General features: G+C 47.6%; 1 long non-coding RNA gene across 1 annotated transcript; it reads left to right on the forward strand.

The window, feature by feature from the left end:
- The first annotated feature begins 8 nt into the window (after positions 1-8).
- Positions 9-8288, forward strand: LOC131383494 (uncharacterized). Its single transcript, XR_009213560.1, has 4 exons — positions 9-151; positions 2400-2497; positions 3087-3173; positions 7991-8288. It is a non-coding gene; the product is annotated as an uncharacterized LOC131383494 (long non-coding RNA).
- Positions 8289-21255: the final 12967 nt, after the last annotated feature.

A 21255-nucleotide genomic window follows, 5' to 3' on the forward strand; every position in this document is an offset into this window, starting at 1 on the left:
CCGGGAGCAAGTGCGCGCCGCGCGGAGGACGAAGAGGCCGCACGCACAGCCGCTGCCGGGGGTCGGGGCCAAGTGCGCGCCTCGCCGAGGAAGAAGAGGCTGGCGTGCCCGGTGGCTCGGCTAGCTCCCGGGTCCCGGCCCCGCCTGGAGGGTGGGTCCGCCGATTACTCACTTTGTTTTTAGGGGATTTCAGGGCCCCCTCCCGCCGATCGGCGGAGTTTGGTGATGTCACTCTGGGCCGGGTCTGGAACAAAGCCAGGGCTACTGGGCTGCGGCCGCCCGCCCGGCGCAGGAAAAGGCCCGGCCGGGCCTTCTGCCCCGCAGAGGCCGAGTGGTTGAACTCCGCGCGGGTTTCCTAATCGCTAAAGGTGCCTTTCAGTGTGGCTGTCTCAGAAGCACGTTACAATGTCCTACCCACCCCAATCTAGATGCGGGGTGTGGGGGAAGGGGAGCGGCCGGATCTCCCAGCCTGACAGTGCATCAAGAGCTTTGCGGAGCCTGCATCCCGGATGGGACGACTGAGTCCCTCCCGCTGGCGAGCTGGCCGAGGGCTCGTCCCTTTCCAGCTAAAGCGCCAGCTTACGATGCAGCCAAACTGCCGGCTCTCAGCGGCTATGGGAGCAGGAGGCCCCCAGGGGTAAATCCCGGAGCCTCGTCTCAAGCCTGGCGCTTGTGTCTCAGAAGGTCCGGGACCCGCAAGGGACACTTGAATCAGCAGGGTCACGACCCCCCAGCCCCCTGCCCCCGCCTGTGTTTGCCCGGGACCTCCAGCTAGGGCTGACCACTAATTCTGTCATGTGACCCCACAGTGCAGGTAGCTCCCCCAAGACCAAGCCCAAGGCGCGTCCGTGTGGGGGCTGGGGCTGGCGCACCCCCACCCCAGGCCTCATCCCCGAAGGAGGATGCTCCACTGCAGGGGGCGGAGTCTTCTCCAGATGGAGAAAGACTTTTTTATTTTCTCTGAATTCATCTTAAATTAGGAAATCATGTGGGAATTGGAAAAGATTGGAAATTCTGACTTGTTTCCCAGGCTCTGAAGAAACAGGAAGAGAAAAGTGAAAATAGAGTTAGCACCCCGCCCACTCATTTCAGTTTCTCCAGTGGCTGGCCCTGATTAGAAAAGTGTTTACTTTTGGCAGGGGGCGGGGGAGGCCGACTTCAGGTGACAGAATGGATTAATTAAAATCTTTGGTTAATGATATACAATTATCATTGAACCTTGCATGGATCCTCTTCTTAAAATTCATGTATATTTATAACTTTTAAATAAATACGATAAACACTCATGTACCCATTGCAAAACTCAAGGGGCCACCACCATCCAGAATTCTGTATTGTATTGTATTGTATTTATTTATTTATTTTTTGAGACAGGGTCTCTCTCTGTTGCCCAGGCTGGAGTGCAGTGGCACAATCTCGGCTCACTGCAGCCTCTACCTCTTAGGCTCAAGCAATCCTCCCACTTCAGCCTCCTGCATCACTGGGACTACAGGAGCACACCACCATGCCCGGCTAAGTTTTTGTATTTTTTGTAAAGAAGCGGTTTAACCTTGTTGTCCAGGCTAGTCTTGAACTCCTGAGCTCAACTTTCCTCCCACCTTGGCCTCACAAAGTGCTGGGGTTACAGGCGTGAGCCACCACACTGGGCCAGAATTCTGTATTTTTAAAATTAATTAATTAATTAGTTTTTTATAAATAGAGATGGGTCTCGCTGTGTTGCCCAGACTGGTCTTAAACTCCTGGGCTCAAGCGATCCTCCCACCTCAGCCTCCCAAAGTGGGATTACAGGCATGAGCCACCACGCCTGGCCCAGAATTCTGTATTTTAAAGAAAAAAAAAGTTACTCATATCTGCATGCCTACACAATATATCTTTTGGTTTTCCTTAGTTTTGAACTTTTTTTTTTTTTTTTGAGACAAAGTCTCACTCTGTCACCCAGGCTGGAGTGCAGTGGCATTCTGCTCACTGCAACCTCTGCCTCCCAGGTTCAAGTGATTCTCCTGCCTCAGCCTCCTGAGTAGCTGGGATTGGGTCCAACCACCACGCCCAGCTAATTTTCTTAGTAGAGATGGGGTTTCACCATGTTGGCCAGGCTGGTCTTGAACTCCTGACCTCAGGTGATTTGCCAGCCTCTGCCTCCCAAAGTGCTGGGATTACAGGCATGAGCCACTGCACCCGGCCAGTTTTGAACTTTTATGAAGAGGGCATCATAGGATTTGTTGTCCTTTGTTACTTGCTTTTTTCACTCAACCTATTACTACAATTCATGTTTCATAGTTAATTCACTTTTCACTGCTGTATACTATTTTGTTGTGTAAATATACCACAGTTTGTTTATTCATCCTGAAGATGGGCATTTTTATTTTTATTTGAGATGGAGTTTCTCTCTCGTGGCCCAGGCTGGAGTGCAATAGCGCCATCTTGGCTCACTGCAACCTCTGCCTCCCAGGTTCAAGTGATTCTCCTGCCTCAGCCTCCTGAGTAGCTGGGATTACAGGTATGCATCACCATGCCCAGCTAATTTTTTTTTTTTCTTTTGAGACGGAGTTTCGCTCTTGTTGCCCAGGCAGGTGTGCAATGGCACAATCTTGGCTCACTGCAACCTCTGCCTCCCGGGTTCAAGTGATTCTCCTGCCTCAGCCTCCTGAGTAGCTGGGATTATAGGTGCCTGCCACCACGCCCGGCTTTTTGTATTTTTAGTAGAGATGGGGTTTCACCATGTTTGCCAGGCTGGTCTCAAACTCCTGACCTTAGGTGATCCACCCACCTCAGCCTCTGAAAATGTTGGGATTACAGGCGTGAGCCACTGCATCCAACTAATTTTTTATTTTTAGTAGAGACAGGGTTTCACCATGTTGGCCAGGGTGGTTTCTAACTCCTGACCTCAGCTGATCTGCCTGTCTCGGCCTCCCAAAGTGCTATTACAGGCGTGAGCCACCGCGCCCGGCCATGGGCATTTGGACTTCTAATCTTTTGCTACCATAAGCTTTAGAGCACTGAGCTAATGTGCAAAAACAGCAATCATGTAGTTTTTAAAACTTAGTCTGGGTTTAAAGAAGTATGTGAACAACTATGTTTTCTTAAAGATTTATAGGAGCATTGTGACTGGACCAAGGACAAGGAAGTTCCCAACCTCCTCGGACCCTCGCTGCTGCCCAGATGTCTGCCATGGGGTACTTCTTGGTCACACCCTCCGCCTCTTCCCTGCCCTTAACATAGAAAGAGCCTAAGATTGTACTGACTTAAAATGGTACTTCAGAACGCTAGTACACCATCCTCTCAGTCTTGCTGGCTTTCAGAATAAATCAGTAAACCTACTTTTTCTCCCACCAACGCCCCTATCAGTTGGCATCCTCTTACTTCGGCCTCCCAGGTAGCTGGAAGCACTCACCACCACACCCAGCTAATTAAAAGAAAACAATTTTTTGAGGCAGGGTCTCACTCTGTTGCCATGCTGGAATGCTGTGGCATGACTCATTGCTCACTGCAGCCTCAAACTCCTGGGCTCAAGCAATCCTCCCACCTTAGCCTCCCAAGTAGCTAGGACTAACAGCGTGCACCACCACACTCAGCTAATTTCTTTTTGTTGTTGTTGTTTGAGACGGAGTCTCGCTCTGTTGCCCAGACTGGAGTGCAGTGATGCGATCTCGGCTCACTGCAAGCTCCGCCTCCTGAGTTCATGCCATTCTCCCGCCTCAGCCTCCTGAGTAGCTAGGACTACAGGCGCCTGCCACCACGCCCGGCTAATTTTTTGTATTTTTAGTAGAGACGGGGTTTTCACCGTGTTAGCCAGGATGGTCTCGATCTCCTGACCTCCTGATCCACCCACCTCAGCCTCCCAAAGTGCTGGGATTACAGGCGTGAGCCACCGCGCCCAGCCTAATTTCTTTTTTTAAAATTTTTAGTAGACACAAGATCTTGCTATGTTGCCAAGGCTGGTCTCGAACCTCTGAGCTCAGGCAGTCCTCCTGTCTCAGCCTCCCAAAGTGTTAGGATTACAGGCATGAACTACCAAACCCAGCTGAGTTTTTTAAAATCTTAATGAATGCATGGATTTAAATAACGTTAGCTGTGTTTTAATCAATTATAGTTATTGAAACTTAAATTATTCATCTTTGGTTAGGGAGAACTTCTTCAAGTTGGTTGTTCTTCAGTCCTTTTGACACAATTCCAATATGTGAGTCTTGGTGGCTCATACCTGTAATCCCAGCACTTTGGAAGGCTGAATGGGGAAGACTGATTGAGGCCAGGAGTTTAAGACCAGCCTGGTCAACATGGCAAGATCCGTATGTCTATTAAAAAAAATAATAAAAAGCAATTACAGTAGGCTGTGATAGCTTCCTTGCTGTCTGGTATGAAAAGATATTTCTTTTCTTTTTTCTTTTTTTTTTTTTGAGATGGAGTTTCACTCTCACTGCCCAGGCTGGAGTGCTATGGTGCAATCTCGGCTCACTGCAACCTCTGCCTCCCGGGTTCAAGCAATTCTCCTGCCTCAGCCTCCCAAGTAGCTGGGATTACGGGGGTGTGCCACCACGCCCAGCTAAGTTTTGTATTTTTAGTAGAGATGGGGTTTCCATGTTGGTCAGGTTGGTCTCGAACTCCTGATCTCAGGTGATCCACCTGCCTCGGCCTCCCACAGTGCTGGGATTACAGGCATGAGCCACAGCACCTGGCCTGAAAAGATATTTCTAGACTCATCTAGTAAATGTTCTGCCCCAGATCTGGAATCAGACAGCTTTCCAAGGAGTCCTGATTTCTCTTAGTAAGAAATGATATTTAAAGACTACAGCTTGAGTACTTCGGATACTTATTGCTACTAAGTCAGTCGTTGTAGATGTTTTCAGTGAATAGTTAGTAATTTTTTTTTTTTTTTTTGAGACAGAGTTTCGCTCTTGTTGCCCAGGCTGGAGTGCAATGGCATGATCTCGGCTCACTGCAACCTCCACCTCCCGGGTTCAAGTGATTCTCCTGCCTCAGCCTCCCGAGTTGCTGGGATTACAGGCATGCGCCACCATGCCCGGCTAATTTTGTATTGTTAGTAGAGACAGGGTTTCTCCATGTTGGTCAGGCTGGTCTCCAACTCCTGACCTCAAGTGACCCGCCCACCTCGGCCTCCCAAAGTGTTGGAATTACAGGCGTGAGCCACCATGCCCAGCCAGTACTTTTTTTAAAAATGGGAGTCTTGCTCTGTCATCCAGGCTGGATTGCAGTGGTGGTGTGATCATAGCCCATTGCAGGCTCAAACTCCTAGGCTCAAGTGATTTTCCCTCCTCAGGTCTCCCAGTAGCTGGGACTACAGGCACACACCACCATGCTCAGCTAATTTTTTATTTTTTAGTAGAGATGAGGTCTCACTATGTTGCCCAGGCTCATCTTGGACTCCTGGGCTCTAGCACTCCTCTTGCCTTAGCCTCCCAAAGTGTTGGAATTACAGGCATAAGCCACTGTGCCCAGCCTAGTTAGTAATTTTTTTTTTTTTTTTTTTTGAGATGGAGTCTTGCTCATTCTCCAGGCTGGAGTGCAGTGGCGCGATCTCAACTCACTGCAACCTCTGCCTCCCAGGTTCAACCAATTCCCCTGCCTCAGCCTGCTGAGTAGCTGGGACTATGGGCACGCGCCACCACACCCTGCTAATTTTTTTGTATTTTAGTAGAGACGGGGTTTCACCATGTTGGCCAGGATGGTCTCGATCTCCTGACCTTGTCATCTGCCTGCCTTGGCCTCCCAAAGTGCTGGGATTACAGGCGTGAGCCACCGTGCCTGGCTGTAATTTTTTTAAAATACAAAATGCATCAGGAGTTCATACTAATGTTTCATATTCAAATTTAGAACTACAGGGTTTTTAAATTTTTATTTATTTATTATTATTATTATTATTTTTGAGATGGAGCCTCGCTTTGTTGCCCAGGCTCACTATAACCTCTGCCTTCTGGGTTCAAGCAGTTCTCTGCCTCAGCCTCCTGAGTAGTTGGGATTACAGGCACCTGCCACAATGCCTGGCTAATTTTTATATTTTCAGTAGAGACGGGGTTTCACCATCTTGGCCAGGCTGGTTTTACACTCCTGACCTCGTGATCCACCTGCCTTGGCCTCCCAAAGTGCAGGGATTACAGGTGTGAGCCACCGTGCCCAGCTAGAATTACAGGGTTTTAACTTAACCTTAGTCACTTTACATATTTCTCCCATGTCAAAAATCTTGATTTTCTTTTGAGGAAATAGAAAAGTCCACTCTTAAATTAAGTCCATATGGAGTCTCAAGGGACCCAAATAAACAAAACAATCTTAAAAAAGAGAAACAAAGGTAGAGGACTCATACTTCCTGATTTCAAAACTTACTACAAAGCTACAGTAATCAAAACAGTGTGATACTAGCATAAAGACAGACATATAGGCCAGGTGTGGTGGCTCACGTCTGTAATCCCAGCACTTTGGGAGGTGGAGGCAGGCAGACCACCTGAGGTCGGGAGTTCAAGACCAGCCTAACTAACATGGAGAAACCCCATCTCTACTAAAAATACAAAATTAGCTGGGCATGGTGGCCCATGCCTGAAATTCCAGCTACTTGGGAGGCTGAGGCAGGAGAATCGCTTGAACCCGGGAGGTGGAGATTACAGTGAGCCGAGATTGAGCCATTACACTGCAGCCTGGGCAGCAAGAGTGAAACTCTGTCTCCAAGAAAAAAAAAAGACAGACATATGACCCATAGTACAGAATAGGGAGCCCATAAAAATAAAACCTTTCCATATACGGCTGAATGATTTTCAACAAGGGCGCCAAGACCATTCACTGGGGGAAAGGACAATCTTTTCAACAAATGGTTTTGGGAAAATTGGGTATCCACATGCAAAAGAATGAAGTTGACCCTTACCTAACACTATATACAAAAATTAACTCAAAATGGATCAAATGGCTGGACCTGGTGACTGACATCAGTAATTCCCGCACTTTGGGAAGCCAAGGCGGGAGGATCACTTGAGCCCAGGAGTTTGAAACCAGCCTGGTCAACATAGCGAGATCCTATCTCTACAAAAGAAAAAAATTAGCCGGGCATGGTGGTGCATGCCTGTAGTCCCAGCTACTCAGGAGGTTGAGACGGATCGCTTGAGCCCAGGAGTTTGAGTTCCCGGCAGTGAGCCATGTCACTGCACTCCAGCCTAAGCGACAGAGTGTGACCCTGTCTCAAAAAAATAAAGAACTGGGGCCGGGCGCGGTGGCTCACGCCTGTAATCCCAGCACTTTGGGAGGCCGAGGCGGGCGGATCACGAGGTCAGGAGACCGAGACCATCCAGGCTAACACGGTGAAACCCCGTCTCTACTAAAAATACAAAAAAAAAATTAGCCGGGCGCGGTGGCGGGCGCCTGTAGTCCCAACTAGTCAGGAGGCTGAGGCAGGAGAATGGCGTGAACCCGGGAGGCGGAGCTTGCAGTGAGCCGAGATCGCGCCACTGCACTCCAGCCTGGGTGACAGAGCGAGACTCCATCTCAAAAAAAAAAGACGAAGAGATACCACTTCACACCCATTAGGATGGCTGTTATCAGAAAAATAAGGTAACAGCTGTTGGCTGAGCAATGTGGAGATGTGGAGAACGTGGAGAAATTCGAACACTTGTGAATTGCTGGTGGGAATGTAAAATGGTGCAGTCGCTCTGGAAAGCAGTATGGCGGTTCCTCAAAAAAATTAAACCATAATTAACACATGATCCAGAAATTTCGTAGTACTCAAAACTACTGAAAGCAGGAACTCAAATTGATATCTGTACACCAGTGTTCATAGCGGCATTATTCACAATAGCCAAAAGGCGGAAACAACCCAAATGTCCATTGATGCAGGACCAGCGTGATAGTTAATTTCGTGTGTCAACTTGACCAGTCCAAGGAATACCCGGATAGCTGATAGAATATTATTTCTGAGTATGTCTGTGAGAGTGTTTCTGGAAGAGGTTAGTATTTGAATCAGACTGAGTAAAAGGATCCACCCTATCCAACGTAGGTGGCCATCATCGAATCCACTGAGGGCGCAAATAGAACAAAAAGGTGGAGAAAAGGTGAATTCTCTCCTTTCTTGAGCTGGGACATCCATCTTCTCAGACATCAGAGCTCCTGGAGGCCTTCAGACTCCAAGACATTACACCATTGGCTCACCTGGTCCTCAGGTCTTTGGACTTGGAATGAATTACACCACTGGCTTTCCGGGTCTTCCAGCTTGCAGATGGCAGATTGTGGGACTTCTCAGCCTCCGTAACTTTGTCATCCAATTCCCATAATAAATCGCCTCTTATATATCTGTATCTGTTTGGTTCTGTTCTGGAGATCCCGGATTAATGCAAATGGATTAACAAAATGCGGGCCGGGTGCAGTGGCTCACGCCTGTAATCTCAGCACTTTGGGAGGCCGAGGCGGGTGGATCACTTGAGACCAGGAGTTCAAGACCAGCCTGGGCAACGTGGTGAAACCCCACGAAACCCTGTCTCTACTAAAAAAAAAATACAAAATTAGCTGGGTGTGGTGGCGCACCCCTGTAATCCCAGCTACTTGGAGGGCTGAGGCAGGAGGATTGCGTGAACCCAGGAGACGGAGGTTGCAGTGAGCTGAGATCACACCACTGCACTCCAGCTTGGGTGACAGAGTGAGACTCCATCTCAAAAACAAAACAAAAGAAAAAACCCCAAAATGTGGTATATACATGCAAGGGAATAGTATTCAGCCTGAAGGAAGGGAATTCTGATACATGCTATATTGAGGAGCCTTGAAGGCCACATGCTAAGTCAAAGAATCCAGACACAAAAGGACAAATGTTATGTGATTCTACTTATGTGAGATACCTACAGTAGTCAAATTCGTAGAGACAGGAAGTAGAATACCCATTACAAGAAGCTGGAGAGAAGGGGAAATGGTGAGTTAATGCTTAAGAGATGCAGAGTTTATGTTGGGGATGATTCAAAGATTCTGGAGCAGGATAGTGGTGAATGATGGTTGCACACACAGTGTGAATGTACTAAGTGCCATTCAGTGGCACACTTATAAATGGGCAACATGGTAGATTTTATGTTGTACATATTTAACCACAATTTTAAAAATCTCAATTCTTTCTCTGTTTTTTAATTTAATTTAATTTTAGAAATGGGGTGTTGCTCTGTTGCCCAGGCTGGTCTTGAACTCCTGGGCTCTGGGCTCAAGCAGTCCTCCCACCTCAGCCTCCCAAAGTGCTGGGATTACAGATATGAGCTACTGCACCCAGCCTCAGTTCTCAGTGACACCAACCCATTACTCATTTGCTTTATCTCACACTGTATACAAAACAGTTTCAGAATAATGATACCAACTCTACCTCCATAATGATTTCTTTTTTCTTTTTTTCTTTTTCATAAAACTTATGACTCAACATAATATGATTTCTGAAAATATATTTTTGTAGTTCTGGTCCTTAGGTTATAGCCCACTAGGGATGATAGTCAGATAACTTTGTTTTGAATCTCTTTGAATAGTTAATCTCCATAAAGTTATATCAGCGAATTGATACATAGTTTTATTTTCCTTTTTTAGGAATTGCTTTTTTTTTTTTTTTTTTTTTTAGACGGAGTCTCACTGTCGCCCAGGCTGGAGTGCAGTGGCGCGATCTTGGCTCACTGCAAGCTCCGCCTCCCGGGTTCACGGCATTCTCCTGCCTCAGCCTCCCGAGTAGCTGGGACTACAGGCGCCCACCACTGCACCCAGCTAATTTTTTGTATTTTTAGTAGAGAGGGGGTTTCACTGTGGTCTCGATCTCCTGACCTTGTGATCCACCCGCCTCGGCCTCCCAAAGTGCTGGGATTACAGGCGTTAGCCACCGCGACTGGCCAGGAATTGCTTTTTAAAGTTTTATTTTTCTTCATAATGATGTGAAATATTACATCGTTCCAAAATCAAATCTATATAACAAGATATATTAAAAGAAGTCTTGTTTCTATCCCTGTCCTCTCCAACCTGCTGTCTCCCTCCTCCTATAGGTAACTATTTTTTTTTTTTTTTGAGATGGGATCTTGCTCTGTTGCCCAGGCTGGGGCAATAGTGCAATCATAGCTCACTGTAGCCCCAAACTTCTGGGCTCAAGGGATCCTCACCCTTCAGTCTTCAGAGGAGACTGAGGAAACTGAGGCCTGAGACTACAGACACTCGCTATAACACCCCACTAATTTTTTATTTTTATTTTTATATATTTTTATTTATTTATTTATTTAGTTTTTTTGAGATGGAGTCTTGCTCTGTCGCCCAGGCTGGAGTGCAGTGGCGTGATCTCGGCTCACTGCAACCTCCGCCTCCCAGGTTCACGCCATTCTCCTGCCTCAGCCTCCTGAGTAGCTGAGACTACAGGTGCCCGCCACCACGCCGGGCTAATTTTTTGTGTTGTTTTTTTTTTTGTATTTTTAGTAGAGACGGGGTTTCACTGTGTTAGCCAGGATGGTCTCGATCTCCTGACCTCGTGGTCCGCCCGCCTCAGCCTCCCAAAGTGCTGGGATTACAGGCGTGAGCCACCGCACCCAGCTAACACCCCACTAATTTTTTTTTTTTTTTTTTTTGGGACGAGTCTTGCTCTGTCGCCCATGCTGGAGTCCAGTGGCGCAATCTCAGCTCACTGCAAGCTCCGCCTCCTGGGTTCACGCCATTCTCCTGCCTCAGCCTCCCAAGTAGCTGGGACTACAGGCGCCCGCCACCACGCCCGGCTATTTTTTTTTTTTTTTCTGTTTTTAGTAGAGACGGGGTTTCACCATGTTAGCCAGGATGGTCTCGATCTCCTGACCTCGTGATCCACCTGCCTTAGCCTCCCAAAGTGCTGGGATTACAGGCGTGAGCCACCTCGCCCGGCCACACCCCACTAATTTTTTAAAAAAATTTTAGTAGAGATGTGGTCTCGCTCTGTTGCCGAGGCTGGTCTCAGACTCCTGGGCCCAAGCAATACTTCCACCTCGGCCTCCTCCCAAATTGCTGAGATTACAGGTGTGAGCCACCACACTCAGACTGATAACCACTTTTTTCTTTTTTTCCTTTCTCTTTTTTTTTCTTTCTTTTTTTGTTTTTTGAGACAGAGTCTCGCTCTGTCGCCCAGGCTGGAGTGCAGTGGTGCAATCTTGGCTCACTGCAAGCTCCACCTCCCGGGTTCATGCCATTCTCCTGCCTCAGCCTCCCGAGTAGCTAGGACTACAGGCACCCACCACCAGCCCGGCTAATTTTTTGTATTTCTAGTAGAGACAGGGTTTCACCATGTTAGCCAGGATGGTCTTAATCTACTGACCTCGTGATCCGCTGCCTCGGCCTCCCAAAGTGCTGGGATTACAGGCGTGAGCCACCGTGCCTGGCCCACTTTTTTCTATTTCATCATGTGTTTTCTTCCTTCTCCTTCTTCTTCTTTTTTTTTTTTTAAGATGGAGCCTCACTCTGTGGCCCAGGCAGGAGCGCAGTGGCATGATCTTGGCTCATTGCAACCTCCGCCTTCTGGGTTCAAGCAATAATCGCTCTTGCCTCAGCCTCCCAAGTAGCTGGGATTACAGGTGTGCACCACCGTGCCCAGCTAATTTTTTTTTTTTTTTTTGAGATAGAGTCTCGCTCTGTTGCCTAGGCTGGAGTGCAGTAGCGGGATCTCGGCTCACTGCAAGCTCCGCCTCCCAGGTTCACGCCATTCTCCTGCCTCAGCCTCCTGAGTAGCTGGGACTACAGGTGCCTGCCACCATGCCCAGCTAATTTTTTTTGTATTTTTAGTAGAGACGGGGTTTCATCGTGTTAGCCAGGGTGGTCTCGGTCTCCTGACCTCGTGATCTGCCCATCTTGGCCTCCCAAGATGCTGGGATTACAGGCGTGAGCCACTGCGCCCGGCCTGCCCAGCTAATTTTTGTATTTTTAGTAGAGGCGGGGTTTCACCATGTTGACCAGGCTGGTCTTGAACTCCTGACCTCAGGTGATCCACCCCCCCTCGGCCTCCCAAAGTGCTGGGATTACAGGTGTGAGTCACCACACTCGTCCTCTTCTTTCTTTTTAAAAAATATATTTTATATCCAGAGTTTCTTAGATAAATTGTAGTATGAGGATGTCTTTTGATGAACAGAAATCCTGAGTTTTAATATGGTAAAATTATTCAATTTTAAATGAATTTTTGTGGGCTGCACCTGGCCCACAGTTTATTAATCCATTTGCATTAGTCCAGGGTCTCCAGAAAGAACCAAACGTATAGGTATATAAGAGGTGATTTATTATGGAAATTGGTTGACAAGTTTATGGAGGCTGAGAAGCTCCACAATCTGCCATCTGCAAAAATTTTTAAATGAATGCTTGAACCTGGGAGGCAGAGGTTGCAGTGAGAATTCTTCTGTAAGAGTTCTCTAATCAAGATCAGAAAGACTGATCTTGATTGGATCTCCTAGACTTAAGCAATCCTACCTTGGCCTCCCAAAGTGCTAGTATTACAGGTGTGAGCCACCACACCTGGCCAATTTCTTTAATATACATGAATATTTAGTATTTATAGGATTATTCCATTTTTCTTGAGTCAGTGGAATATTTCCATTCCAGCTGCTGTAACAAAATACCTTAGACTAGGTAATTAACAAACAATAAATTTATTGCTTGCTTTCCAGAGGCTGGGAAGTCCAAGTCAAGGTGCCAGCAGGTTCAGTGTCTGGTGAGGGCTTGTTCTCTGCTTCAAATATGGTGCCTTCTTTTTTTCCTCCCCAAGACAGAGTCTTGCTGTGTCACTCAGGCTGGAGTGCAGTGGCTCGATCTCAGCTTACTGCAACTTCCGCCTCCCGGGTTCAAGCAATTCTCCCTGTCTCAGGCTCCCAAGTAACTGGGATTACAGGCGCCCACCACCACAGCCGGCTATTTTTGTTTTCTTTTTTTGTTGTTTGTTTTGAGACAGAGTTTCACTCTTATTGCCCAGGCTGGAGTGCGATGGCGTGATCTCGGCTCACTTCAACCTCTGCCTCCCGGATTCAAGCAATTCTCCTGCCAAAGCTTCCCGAGTAGCTGGGATTCAGGCATGCGCCACCACCTCCGGCTAATTTTGTGCTTTTAGTAGAGACAGGGTTTCTCCATGTTGGTCAGGCTGGTCTTGAACTCCTGAATTTAGGTAATCCGCCTGCCTCGGCCTCCCAAAGTGTTAGGATTACAGGCGTGAGCCACTGTGCCCGGCCAATATTGTAACTTCTTACTGTGTCCTCAAGCGGCAGAAGGGGCAAAAGTCTCTTCTATTAATATAAGGGCACTAATCGCACTCTCATGACCTAATCACCTCCCACTTCTAATCACCTTGGGGTTTAGGTTTCAGCAGGGCACTGGGTTTTCAAATGTATTTGTGTTAAGGACAGTTCTCATATGTTTTTAGTATCTTCAGCTGGACATGGTGGCTCACACCTGTAATCCCAGGACTTTGAGAGGCTGAGGTGGGAGGATCGCTTAAGGCCAGGAGTTCGAGACCAGCCTGACCAACATGGAGAAACCCCATCTCTACTAAAAATACAAAATTACCCGGCCATGGTGGCGCATACTTATAATCCCAGCTACTCGGGAGGCTGAGGCAGGAGAATCACTTGAAGCCGGGAGGCGGAGGTTGTGATGAGCCAAGATCATGCCATTGCACTCCAGCCTGGGCGACAGAGTGAGACTCCATCTCAAATAATAATAATAATAATAATAATAATTAGCTGGGTATGGTTGTGCATACCTGTGGTCGCAGCTACTCAGGAGGCTGAAGTGGGAAGATCGCTTGGGCCAAGGAGGTCAAGGCTGCAGTGAGTTATGATTGTGCCACTCCAGCCTAGGTAACAGTGAGACCCTGTCTTAACAACAACAACAACAACAACAACAAACCAACACACACACACCCCATCTGGCTGGGCGTGGTGGCTCACACTGTAATCCCAGCACTTTGGGAAGATGAGGCAGGCAGATCACCTGAGATCAGGAGTTTAAGACCAGCCTGGCCAATACCACAAAACCCTGTCTCCACCAAAAATACAAAAATTAGCCAGGCGAGGTGGTGCGCACCTCTAATCCCAGGTACTCCGGAGTCTGAGGCACGAGAATCGCTTGAACCTGTGAGTCGGAGGTTGCAGTGAGCTGAGATCACACCACTGCACTCCAGCCTGGTCGACAGAGTAAGACTCCATCTCAAAAAATAACAACAACAACAAATCTGCTATATCTATAATTACATTTCCCTTTCATTCGTTAGAGTATTGATTTGTACTTACTCTTTTTATTGTCAGAGATTTGAGGTTTCTTTTGAGAATCTTTTCTCATGTTATTTCTTATCCAGGTATCTCTTTTTTTTGAGACATACAACCTTGCTGAACTCACATATTAGTTCTTGTACCTCCATTTTTTGTAAATCCTTAGGATTTTCTAGAGATGATCATGTTGTCTGTAAATAAAAGCAGCTTTACCTTTTCCTTTCCAATCTGAATGCCTTTTAATTCTCTTTTAAAAACAAAACAAGCTGGATGCGATGGCTCATGCCTGTAATCCCAGCACTTTGGGAGGACGAGGCGCGGGTGGATCACGAGGTCAGGAGTTTGAGACCAGTCTGTCCAACATAGTGAAACCTCGTCTCTACTAAAAATACAAAAATTAGCTGGGCATGGTGGCAGGCGTCTGTTAACACTAGCTACTCGGGAGGCTGAGGCAGGAGAATCGCTTGAAACCAGAAGGCGGAGGTTGCAGTGAGCTGAGATCACACCACTGCACTCCAGCCTGGGCAAAAAAGCAAAACTCCGTCTCAAAAACAAACAAACAAAAACAAACAAACAAACAAACAAACAAAAAAACCAAAACAAAACTACTCCATTGGTTAGAACTTCTAGTACAAGTTGGAAAAGAAGTGGTAACAGTGGACATTCTTGTCTTTTCCAGATCTTATAAGAAAAGCGTTCTTGTTCCTCATTAAGATGTTAATTGCAGGTGTTTCATATATGCCTTTAATAGGCTGAGGAATTCCTTTCTAGCTCTAGTTTGCTGAGAGTTTTGATTGTGATTACTGGATTTTGCCAAATGCCTTTTTATTTTATTATTTATTTATGTATTTTTGACATGGAGTTTCACTCTTGTCCAGGATGGAGTGCAATGGCGCAATCTTGGCTCACCGCAACCTCTGCCTCCTGGGTTCAAGTGATTCTCCTGCCTCAGCCTCCCAAGTAGTTGGGATTACAGGCATAAGCCATCACACCCGGCTAATTTTGTATTTTTAGTAGAGAAGGGGTTTCTCCATGTTGGTTAGGCTGGTCTCGAACTCCCAACCTCAGGTGATCCGCCCGCCTTGGCCTCCCAAAGTGCTGGGATTACAGGCTTGAGCCACTGCGCCTGGCCGCAAATACCTTAATATGTTCAATATGGTCTTACTATATTACGATAGTATTGAACATACATATTTGACTCAATAAAGTCTTAATGTAAAACACTATCTTAACTGCTCTACTCACGTCCCTACAGCAAAAGGGACTTTAAAAAACAGTTTGGCTTTGAGAATAGAAATGTTATCTGAAACATGTTAGTCCTTTCAAATAATCAGGCCCATGGCTGGGCACGGTGCCTCACACGTGCAATGCCAGTGCTTTGGGAGGCTGAGGTGAGAGATTGCTTGAAGCCAGGAGTTCAAGACCAGCCTGGGAGACATAGTGACCTCCATCTCTAGAAAAAAATTTTTTTTTTTTTGAGATGGAGTCTCACTCTGTCGCCCAGGCTGGAGTGCAGTGGCTCGATCTCAGCTCACTGCAACCTCCGCTTTCTGGGTTCAAGTGATTCTTATGCCTCAGCCTCCTGAGTAGCTGTGATTACAGGCGCCTGCCACCATGCCTGGCTGATCTTTGTGTTTTTAGTAGAGATGGGGTTTCGCCATGTTGGCCAGGCTGATCTGTAACTCCTGACCTCAAGTGATCCGTACGCCTTGGCCTTCCAAAGTGCTGGAATTACAGGTGTAAGCCACCGAGCCTGGCCTCAGGTTGACAGTTTTTATCTTACCACTCATGATCTACATAGACTTGTAGCTGAATTTTGCAGATTCACTTTTTTTTTGTTTGAGACGGAGTCTCACTCTGTCGCCCAGGCTGGAGTGCAGTGGCACAATCTTGGCTCACTGCAACCTCTGCCTCCCGGGTTCACGCCATTCTCCTGCCTCAGCCTTCTGAGTGGCTGGGATTACAGGTGCCCGCCACCACGCCTGGCTAATTTTTTGTATTCTTAGTAGAGATGGGGTTTCACCATGTTAGCCAGGATGGTCTTGATCTCCTGACCTCGTGATCTGCCCACCTCGACCTTCCAAAGTGCTGGGATTACAGGCGTGAGCCACCGCACCCAGCCCACTTTTGTTTCAATTAAATAAATTAGACATTGGCCAGGTGCAGTGGCTCACACCTTTTTAAAAAAATTTTTTTTTTAAGACAGTCTCTCTCTATTGCCTGGGCTGGAGTGCAGTGGTGCAATCTCAGCTCACTGTAACCTCCGCCTCCAGGTTCAAGCGATTCTTCTGCCTGCCTCAGCCTCCCGAGTAGCTGGGAGTACAGGCACGTGCCACCACACCCGGCTAATTTTTTTTTTTTTTTTTTTTTGAGACAGAGTCTCGCTGTCGCCCAGGCTGGAGTGCAGTGGCGCTATCTTGGCTCACTGCAGGCTCCGCCCCCTGGGGTTCACGCCATTCTCCTGCCTCAGCCTCCTGAGTAGCTGGGACTATAGGCGCCGCCACCTCGCCCGGCTAATTTTTTGTATTTTTAGTAGAGACGGGGTTTCACTGTGTTAGCCAGGATGGTCTCGATCTCCTGACCTCGTGATCCTCCTGCCTCGGCCTCCCAAAGTGTTGGGATTACAGGCGTGAGCTACCACACCCGGCCATTTTTTTTTCTTTTTTTTTTTGAGATGGAGTTTTGCTCTTGTTCCCCAGGCTGGAGTGCAATGGCACGATCTTTGCTCACTGCAACATCTGCCTCCGAGTTCAAGCGATTCTCCTGCCTCAGCCTCCTGAGTAGCTGGGATTACAGGCATGCGCCACCACGCCTGGCTAATTTTTTGTATTTTTAGTAGAGATGGGGTTTCTTTTTTTTTTTTTTTTGAGACAGAGTCTCACTCTGTCGCCCAGGCTGGAGTGCAGTGGTGCAGTCTCGGCTCACTGCAACCTCTGCCTCCCAGGTTCAAGCGATTCTCCTGCCTCACCCTTTCAAGTAGCTAGGACTGTAGGCATATGCCACCACACCCGGCTAATTTTTGTATTTTTTAGTAGAGATGAGGTTTCATCATGGTGGCCAGACTGGTCTCCAACTCCTGACCTCAAGTGACCCACCCGCCTCGGCCTCCCAAAGTGTTGGGATTACAGATGTGAGCCACCATGCCCAGCCAAATATTGGGCTTGATTAAAGAAGGTTTTACTGACAGTAACAAAACAAAACAAACAAAACTAAGAAAATAACACTGGCTGGGTGTGGTGGCACATGCCTATAATCCCAGCACTTTGGAAGGCCGAGGCAGGAGGATTAACCTGGACAATATACTGAGACCTCATCTCCACAAAAAATTTGAAACATTAGCTGAGTCTGGTGGCCTTACAAAAAATACTAAACTTAGCTGCGTGTGGTGTCACACATCTGTAGTCCCAGCTAGTTGGGAGGTGGAGGTGGGAGGATTGCTTGACCCTGGGTAACAATGTGAGACCCTGTCTCAAAAAAAAAAAAAGTGATGAAGGCACTGTTTATTGCAGAAATTCCCTCTGTTTACATTGCTGGCAATGTTTCCTAGCCAGTCCTGGAGTGAGAACAAATTCTTCCCTCCATTCACCTCTCCTTCCCTATTTCTCTTAATTGATTTTTTTTTTTTTTTTTTTTGAGACGGAGTCTCGCTCTGTCACCCAGACTGGAGTGCAGTGGCACGATCTCAACTCACTGCAAGCTCTGCCTCCTGGGTTCACACCATTCTCCTGCCTCAGCCTCCCAAGTAGCTGGGACTACAGGCGCCTGCCACCATGCCTGGCTAATTTTTTTGTATTTTTAGTAGAGACGGGGTTTCACCGTGTTGGCCAGGCTGGTCTCAATCTCCTGACCTCGTGATTCACCCACCTCGGCCTCCCAAAGTGCTGGGATTACAGGCGTGAGCCACCGCGCCCGGCCTCTCTTAATTGATTTTTAATAAGTTTTCCGAGGAAACTTAATGGGGGAAAGTTTAATCTTTTTGAGAAATGGTGCTGGAACAATAGGGAAAAATAGTGAAACTTGGTCTTTCCCTTATGCCATATACAGGAAGTTGTTTCTTGTTTCTGCTGATATGCACTCATGGTCGTTTACCTTCATGGGTTTGGTGGGTCGTTGTGAGGTCAAATAACAGTTCTGTGGGTTCACCTTGGGAACGCTTCCTTCCACAGAGGGCTTGTTTCTGCTTCTGCTCCATCTTCTGCCATTAGGACTGGTAGGGTGAGGAGGTATGGGAGCACTGGATCCATTTTGGAACTAGTTTGGCCTCTCTTGTGAGTTTAGCTCTAAGTAAGAGTCTCAAAATCAGCATTTCATCATTGTTCTTGTTCTGGGAATTTACAAACATTAGCCTAAGGTTAACTACATTTGCTCTTTTTTTTTTTATTTTTTATTTTTGAGACAGAGTCTTACTCTGTCACCCAGGCTGGAGTGCAGCGGCATGATTTCCATTCACTGCAACCTCCACCTCCTGGGTTCAAGTGATTCCCCTGCCTCAGCCTCCTGAGTAGCTGGGATTACAGGTATGGGCCATCATGCCTGGCTAATTTTGTTGTTGTTGTTGTTGTTGTTGTTTGGTTTTGTTGTTGGTTTTGAGACAGTATCTCGCTCTGTAGCCCAGGCTGGAGTGCAATGGCGCGATCTCACTCACTGCTACGTCCGCCTCCCTGTTCCCGGTTCAAGGAATTCTCTTGCCTCAGCTTTCCGGGCACGCGCCACCATGCCCAGCTAATTTTTTTGTATTATTAGTAGAGACAGGGTTTCACCATGTTGGCCAGGGTGGTCTTGAACTCCTGACCTTGTGATCCCCCCCCCCCCCCCCACCCGCCACGGCCTCCCAAAATGCTGGGATTACAGGCGTGAGCCACCAAGCCGGTCCAACCCGGCTAATTTTTATGTTTTTAGTAGAGACAGGGTTTCACCATGTTGGCCAAGCTAGTCTGGAACTCGTGGGCTCAGGTGATCCGCCCACCTCAGCCTCCCAAAGTGCTAGGATTACAGGCGTGAGCCACTGTGCCCAGCCCATTTGCTACTTTTTTTTTTTTTTTTTTTTTTTTGAGACGGAGTGTCGCTCTGTCGCCCAGGCTGGAGTGCAGTGGCGCGATCTCGGCTCACTGCAAGCTCCGCCTCCCGGGTTCACGCCATTCTCTTGCCTCAGCCTCCTGAGCAGCTGGGACTGCAGGTGCCCGCCACCACGCCCGGCTAATTTTTTGTATTTTTTAGTAGAGACGGGGTTTCATCATGTTAGCCAGGATGGTCTCGGTCTTCTGACCTTGCGATCCACCCTCCTTGGCCTCCCAAAGTGCTGGGATTACGGGCGTGAGCCACCACGCCCGGCCCCATTTGCTACTTTTTTTTTTTTTCTTTTTTTTGAGACGGAGTCTCCCTCTTGTCACCCAGGCTGAGTGCAGTGGCGAGATCTTGGCTCACTGCAACCTCCGCCTCCCGGGTTCACGCCATTCTCCTGCCTCAGCCTCCCGAGTAGCTGGGACTCCAGGCGCCCGCCACCGCGCCCGGCTAATTTTTTGTATTTTTAGTAGAGACGGTGTTTCACCGTGTTAGCCAAGATGGTCTCGATTTCCTGACCTCGTGATCCGCCCGCCTCGGCCTCTCAAAGTGCTGGAATTACAGGTGTGAGCCACCGCAACCGGCCTTTTGCTACATTTTAAAAAACTGTTGGCCAGGCGCAGTAGCGCAGGCCTGTAATCCCAGCACTTTGGGAGGCTGAGGTGGGTGGATCACGAGGTCGGGAGACGGAGACCATCCTGGCTAACACGGTGAAACCCTGTCTCTACTAAAAATACAAAAAATTAGCCGGGCGTGGTGGCAGGCGCCTGTAGTCCCAGCTACTCCAGAGGCTGAGGCAGAAGAATTGCTTGAACCCGGGAGGCAGAGCTTGCAGTGAGCAGAGATCGTGCTACTGCACTCCAGCCTTGGCGACAGAGTGAGACTCCATCTCAAAAAAAACCAAAAAACAAAAGCAAACAAACAAAAAATAAATAAGTAAGTAAGTAAAAAACTGGTGAGCCAGGCACAGTGGCTCACACCTGTAATCCTGTAACTGAAACACAGGTTCAATTGCTCACTGCTTGCAGAGTCCAATTAATAAGAGTGAGGTCTGGTATAAAGAAACTGACGTTTTATTCCAAAGCCAGCTAGGGGAAGAAGTACAAGTTTCCTGCCTTAAGGGTACCACTTTGCCTTCAGGGCAGAAAGCTGATGCTTTTAAATATGGGGGTGCTGGCATGCTGGCATGCAAACAAGTGGGGGTTCACGTACTCGCTTCAGTGCCTTATCTACCAGGTGGTCAAGCGGGTGGCTGCTGTTGCCTTTGTGGGCAGGATTAGATTGTAAAAGTGGCCCAAAACTCTCCAAATGGGAGAGATTTTTGTAGTGGGCATACTTTGGGTTGTAGATGGACTACTGTTATAATGTAGGTTCTTGAGGCAACCTCCTGCTGGGAGAGATTTCATAGCGGGTACACTTTGGTTTGTAAATTGACTGTTATCTGTTGAGGCAGTCCCCTGGTCAGACAGAGTTCTGCCCTGGAGCTTCTAAGCACCTAGTTAGATGAACTTGCCCTGTAGGGAGTGTGTGGTGAATTGGAGGTAAATGTTTATAATTGCATTTCTAAAGGGCTACATAGGAAGCGGGGAATGGGGGAAATGGAGAAAACAGAAAATAAAATAATTTTTAAAAAGTAGTAATTCATTGTCTTTTTCTTTGAAAACTGGGGGTACTTGGTTACAATTCCCCACCGTCAAGTTCCGTTCCATTTCTTTGGGATTTGGACACCATATTCATTCTGGCTACTTCCTGCTGAAAGGGGTTGTAGGTCATTGGGTGTCAAAGAGGAACTGATCTATTTGAATTTTGAAATCTTCACAAGTAGCCTGGTCTTACAGATGATATTTTTTGGAACATTATGGTGCGAGGTGTGGAAATTCTCTGGGAAAGCCTGTCATGCAGTCTCATACAGAGGATGCAACAGCAGTAAAATCCACACTGGAGAAGTGTACCTGTTTTTGCAACTAGGGCTAGAGTAGTAAGTAGCTTCCATCCC

Source organism: Hylobates moloch, unplaced genomic scaffold (assembly GCF_009828535.3).
Source record: "Hylobates moloch isolate HMO894 unplaced genomic scaffold, HMol_V3 SCAFFOLD_5, whole genome shotgun sequence".
NCBI classification, from domain to species: domain Eukaryota; kingdom Metazoa; phylum Chordata; class Mammalia; order Primates; family Hylobatidae; genus Hylobates; species Hylobates moloch.